At 36.3% G+C, this 6,423-nt stretch overlaps 1 protein-coding gene across 1 annotated transcript in view; it reads left to right on the top strand.

Annotated features, from left to right (window-relative positions):
* Positions 1–609: 609 nt before the first annotated feature.
* Positions 610–6,423, top strand: part of LOC106458485 (uncharacterized protein DDB_G0284459-like) — a 78,303-nt gene continuing 72,489 nt past the window's right edge. Inside the window, exon 1 of the mRNA XM_022384706.1 lies at positions 610–713. The gene's annotated coding sequence lies outside the window, so the exon portion shown is untranslated. The remainder of the gene's footprint in view (positions 714–6,423) is intronic.

Genomic DNA, 6,423 nt, shown 5'->3' with positions numbered 1-6,423 from the left:
AAAAAATATTTTTTTTATTTGATTTGTATGTTTGATATTTAGAGACGGTCTATAACAACGACAGAAACATTGGTTTCTAGTTGGAGGTGTTTGTGAATTAAGGTTTACATGATTTATAACATGGGAATGTTTTATGGACTGAAAATAGATTAATACAGTCATAATGTAATTATTATTATTCGGTATGTTTATATACTTAAAAAAAAGCTTGTGTGTATGTAGTAGAATTTGTATTGGTATGAACATTTTGTTTTCAAATTTCGTTATCATATAAAAACTGTACAATGACGAAATAGAGAATAGATCCTTCTTTTACGTACAATAGCTTAGTATTCCCGGTATCAGATCGTCCCTAGCTGTCTATAATACTTCACACAAAAATTTGTGTTTCATGCTACAGAACTAGAGTTTTCTCTCTCTCATTCCCGCAAGCTGCTGATCACCCCACTCTACGTGCTTCGTGAGCGAGCGGGAAACAGGGAAATAAATATACGTGGCGCGTTACTCAGATCCTTCGATTTGCTGACTTGGCCTGAACAAAAGCAATCCGGGACTTTGGTCACGTGACTTGCGTCAACCATCCAGCAAATTGAGGCAAGTAGACGCGCCGTTCCGATGTCGGTGTACTGGAAGGAGCAGTTGAAGACAACTTGTGGTGTGCTGCATATTTTCGACTTTTTGTGAAAATTTTTTGGGTGACCTCGAAAACAAAGGTATGTAGATGATCCTTAAACTTTCTAGTAATAGAATTGACACATTGAGTGGCCCTGGCATGCTTTGATTTTAGAAAAAATCTGCCAATTTAACCTAACTCTCGAGAGCCCACCTCACCACTCAACAAAAATGGCGACAAGAGATAACTATAAATGTTCCCTCGAAAAAAAACATCCTCTGCTCGTAGTTCGTTGTTGCTAGGCTTGTTATACTGTCTCCACCTTATACTTTAAGCTTCGATACTTCATTGAAAAAAAGTGCCATAAGCCTGGAAAGCTCTAACTGATTTTAATTTGCACTTTCTTTATCCCTTTGCGTAGTCGTGAGGGTTTCAGCCGAGGCTGTTAAGCGCGCCTAGATTCGCTCGTGAGTGCAGCCGATCTGCACCAAAATCTCCTTGATTTTAGGTTCTTTATAAATCGGTCTTATCACCATTCATTCTCACCTTGTAGCTGATAATTCTCCAAATATATCTTACCTCATCTGATGTTGTGGATTTAATCAGTTTTTACGTTTAGAAGTATTTTCGCTCGGTGTTATGAAACACTGTCGTGCGGTAGCAAGTATTTGTCTGGGCTTTCGAAAGATAGACAAAAAATAAACCTCAAAAATTCTAACTTGTTTTAAACATAACACCAAAATAAGATTATAGACATGTGTTCTACAATGTTAAGATTACGGGACAGGTCTTCTTGAATGAAAATGTTCTCCCGTTCAAGAGTTATGAACTTAAAATCAATGTGTAGTCGCCCTGCAGCATGGAACGTCTGCTCGACGACCATTGGTTTTACATACAACTGTCTCGCTCATCTGTGTATGTAATACATGACGTAGTATAGGTGAACCACGGTTTGTGTTAATTGAACGTAACAATTTTTTTTTAAGGTGAGCTTTCGTTTTTTTCAAGAAGGATGTTCATCAAATATTTTTTAGTGGAAATGTCGAAATATATTGCATAAATACATTTGTGAATTTTTTTGAGCTATTTAAACAATAAACGTGATTGCACATGTGTAAGTACACCGTGAACGTGATTCATGTACACGGGGTGGACGTTAATTACATAGTTTGGTGAAATTTTGGCACATCCTGTTTCACTTACTTTTTTTTTTAATTCATAGTATAAATTTCTATATACAAGTAACCTGGAAGTAAGATCTTAACATAATCTTTAAATCTGAGTATTATAATTCCTTGTACTGAACATCACTTACTCCCCAACGATGTAACTGAGTAATTGTAAATCCGAAACGGTTATACCATTCTTAAAGTAGGGTAGTCTGGTTATATAACATGTCAACCAGAATGTAGAATTATGGTATGTAAGTATATATTAGTGTGTAGCAAGTTAATATTTGTAGTTTTCAGTTAAAGATGACAATTATATTCAGCCTCACGGGTTGTAATATGATTTGTTTTTTAAACTAATGTATTTACATCATATATAACATGCATGAGTTTTGGAATCACTTGCTCGTTTTAAATAATGTAGAAAACGTTTATCAACGAGCTTTATCCAAGTTAGTCTATTCACGTAGTAGAAGTAGTACGTTTGAATATATTATGATTGAAGTATTTAAAAGAAATTGGTTTTAAATTATTTGTTATTTATCGTAGATATTAAAACCTTTATTATTTTACGAAAATAAAGAGAATATAAACGTAAACAGATATTGACGTGTAATTCACGAGTCTCGTGACAGTGACAGTGATTGGATATTTCTGTCTTCACGATGCCGCCTTACCTATAACCATTTCGCCGACCACAAACACAGACCACCCCGAGACCTCTCGGACGGGTGAGGTCAGACGGGCGGGCTACCATTCAGGCACCTCAAAACAGGCCCGCGGAAAAGGAAACTTGTAATTTGATGGTAGAAAAAAAATATATATATATTGCAAGGTTATCGTCTCAGTAAAGTATAACTAGGCCTTTTTTTGTTGGTGAGCTCGCGATATTTCAAAAACTATAAACAAATTTACTCTGATTTAGGAAGTGAATTTTAAAAATTATCGCAAACGTCAAAATTGTTAGGATTGCTGGATTTCGGTATTCGTTAAGCTATTTTGCCTGTTGAGTGTTTAAAAATATAGTTTCAGTAAAACTCCATTGAAAGTCTTTGAATTTAGGGGAAAACCTAGATATAAATGTTTGGTAAAAGAAAGAATCAGAAGTGGTTATCAGGAGGCATAGATAATATATATATATATATATTTATTTCCATAGAGACGGTGATAATTGAATAAATTGGTGTTTCTTAGAGTTTTCTTCCAAGCATGTGTGTATGTATCGTGTTAGCAAAGTGAGAGACACGATAATAATAAAAAACACACCACTTAGAATATGAATGACCTAAATAAAATCTAACGTTTGTCAGGAATCCTCATGTAAAGCTCGGTGTAACGTTTAAGGTAAGTGCCCGTCTATCTTTCAGATTTCTTGAACATACATGTACAGCAGTGCTGGGGCAGGACTCTCTAACGAACGCAGTCAACGTAGAAATTTGATAGCTACTCAAGGACTAGGCACTAGTCGCTTGCTGTTCGTGCCCTTGCATGTGTTTAAAGGGTGTGAGCGGGCCACAGTTGGCTAGAAAATCCTCCTCTACCGACAAGTTCGGAGTGAAGCCTAGTCATGCCAAATGACGCTTGGGTTCCCACTCGTAATAGCATGCATACCGGCACCTCCTGTCAGTAGGAATGGACGCGGCCGCCGTTCTGCGGCATTCCGCGACATGTATAAGTGTACGCAAACAACAAGCGACGTTTTCCCTCTTAAACCGGTACATCCACAATCGACTCCCTCTCCTTGTGTAGGATGTATGATCTTGGGACACTTCATCTGGGGATCCCACGGGCTTTATATTCAGAGGCCGCTCACTACGGAAGTTTTTTCTTTAATGTTTCATTCATTTTTTCCCTGAACTCTTTCAAAAGTTGCATCACACTCCGACGGAGAATAGAACTCAAAATTATATATATATATATATATATCAGTTTGAGGGCAAACTGTTCAAGGCCTAGCTTGTCGTGTATCGTGGGAAGCACAATTTCTTACGTCTCCGGAAACGTCTTGCACTGTAAAAACAAAATTCTACAGCTTTACAAAATCCCGAGCTTATTACAGTAAGGTACGTCCTCTCCCCCCTTACTCGAGGGAAGTTACTGTATGTAAATTAAAATTACCATGTTCTGTATTAAATAAAGTTGTTCGTAGAAACTTTGGGGCAGTATTCGTTTTTCATACCAAACGTTTATTTCTGTATGCTCTTCTCCGTTATTTTTAAAGATAAGTTGTTGTCAGATTCTGTTTCTGTAGCCTGTGCTGTATTTTGTAGAACTTTATTTTTGTGCTGTATTTTGTAGAACTTTATTTATATACACGCTGTTTAATCTAGTCTTACAAAATTTATCCCATGATTTTGAAGTTTTTTTCTTTGCTTTTGTTAAGCCGGCCTAGTATATTTGAATGGATAATTTTTTTTACAGTGAACTTTTAAAGGTTTTAGGCCTAAGATTTGCATTTCTCGGGGTTCGATCACTGTGACGATAATGCAATTTTCCAGATGAACTGCATTTTAATAGAACTGTCTTTTTTTCTTCTTCTAAATAAAGACTTGACTTCCCTTATAAGTTTTTCCTCTCTAATTTTAACCATGAAGTAACCGTTGTAATTTAAGGAGACTGTTTAGTATCTCGTGATCTTAATGTGGATACCGGAAAAAGTTTACGTTTGTTCCGTTATTTATGCCAGAGCACAGCAGGTATTTGAAAACTAAATAAATTAACGAGCCTGTTACAATGTATTTCAAAGGTAGAAAAAACATGCTTCTACATATACAATATTGTATGGCCAAATTCCAGGAGGTCTCCACTCATATAGATGCTAATAGTTTTGTAAGAAAACTCTGATTTTACTGATCGTTTCGTCAGAACGGTTAGTTATATATCAGTAAACTGTTACTACGAAATTATTCCCACATTATTGCTTTCCGGTTTGTTTTCTGTTGTCAGTGAAAATAAAATGATGAAATTAGATCGAGTAGGGTAATCTTTCAAACATAATACTTGCTATATATGTAAATGAAGTAACGACCTATATATCCAGAATGTATCTTTTATTGGCTAATTATTAGTAGAAATGTTTCGTAATAAACATGTATTATAATTAGTGAATATTGGCGCTTGCACAACAACGGGAGATGTTTGGGTTTGACGCCGTCAAGGAAGTTTTACTGTATTGTTAAATATTTGATTGGTTGATTGGAATAGAAGAATATAAGTTAAACAGCGTTAAATTTCTCCTGGATCTGAGAATCGAAACCTGTTTTGGAGTTTTTTTTTAATCTGCTGGTAGAAACATTATAAACAATTTTAAGACTGTCTTGGTTGCATCGTGAAGTGGCATTTTACCGATGTTGTTCCTATTAGTCTCATCCAAGATAGTAATCTAAGTAGCGTTTAAATTATTTTCCAAAAATCACCCCCACCCTTTATCAAAAATGATCAGGTACTTTCTATTATAGAAACAAAGCGCTGTGCATAGATATGCGCAACCGTAGAAACCTGGAGAGAAACTAAGCACTGAACATAAATACACGAAACCGTAGAAATCCCGGAGAGGAACGAAGGATTAGACATTGATATACGCAACCGCAGACCTCCTGGAGAAAACTTAAGCACTAAACATAGATCTATGCAACCGTGAAAATCCTGGAGAGAAACTAAGGACTGGACATAGATGTGCACAACCATGGAAATCCTGGAAAGAAACTAAGCATTGAGCATTGATATGCACAACTCTAGAAATCCTGGAGTCTTTTTAAACCTGTTTGTATTGATTTTAATCTAGTTTGGTGTGCTTGAGACCATGCGTTGCACATTAACAACTGATTAAATAAATAATCTTCTTGATACGTTATACTCTACGCAAAATGGGGTAGTAAGCAAATCGCGAAAGTTTGAACATGTGCTTTCTTCGTGGATTTTTTTGTGACTGTGTGAAAATTTCGAAGAATGAAGGATTTAATAACTCTTGTCACACATCTCACATAAGTGTATGGAAACAAAAGAGAAAGAAAATAAGTTTCATTTAACGGATTTATACTTGTAACAGTGTTGTAATACGTGGTAGAATCCGTATTCTTGAAGGGGAATAATAAGCTTGTCGAAGTACGTCCTCCGTACATTGTTTTTTGGAATTTCGCGCAAAGCTACACGAGGGCTATTTGCGTTAGCCATCCCTAATTTAGCAGTGTAAGACCAGAGGGAAGGCAGCTAGTCATCACCACCCACCGCCAACTCTTGGGCTACTCTTTTAATAACGAATAGTGGGATTGACCGTCACATTATAACGCCCTCACGGCTGAAAGGGCGAGCATGTTTGGTGTGACGGGGATTCGAACCCGCGACCCTCAGATTCCTAGTCGAGTGCCGTAACCACCTGGCCATGCCACGCCGCATCCCTACATACAAATTGTCGGCACAAAACTCAGATCGTTATACGTGTGTATTTTAGAAAGTGATTGGCACAACTGATTAAATAAAAATAATGTATATATATATATATAGTCAGTAAGTGAGTAGTTCCATAAATATAACTGAGCTGATAATCTTAATATACTTTTATATAATTCATGTATTTAGAGAGATTTTGTTCATTGATGATTTACATTCTGTTACAAACAAAAACGTCTACAGCCATTTGGA

This window comes from Limulus polyphemus, unplaced genomic scaffold, assembly GCF_000517525.1.
Source record: "Limulus polyphemus unplaced genomic scaffold, Limulus_polyphemus-2.1.2 Scaffold471, whole genome shotgun sequence".
Lineage (NCBI taxonomy): Eukaryota > Metazoa > Arthropoda > Merostomata > Xiphosura > Limulidae > Limulus > Limulus polyphemus.
Note: the sequence above shows the minus strand (reverse complement) of the source record. Positions and strands in the feature narration are given on the sequence as shown.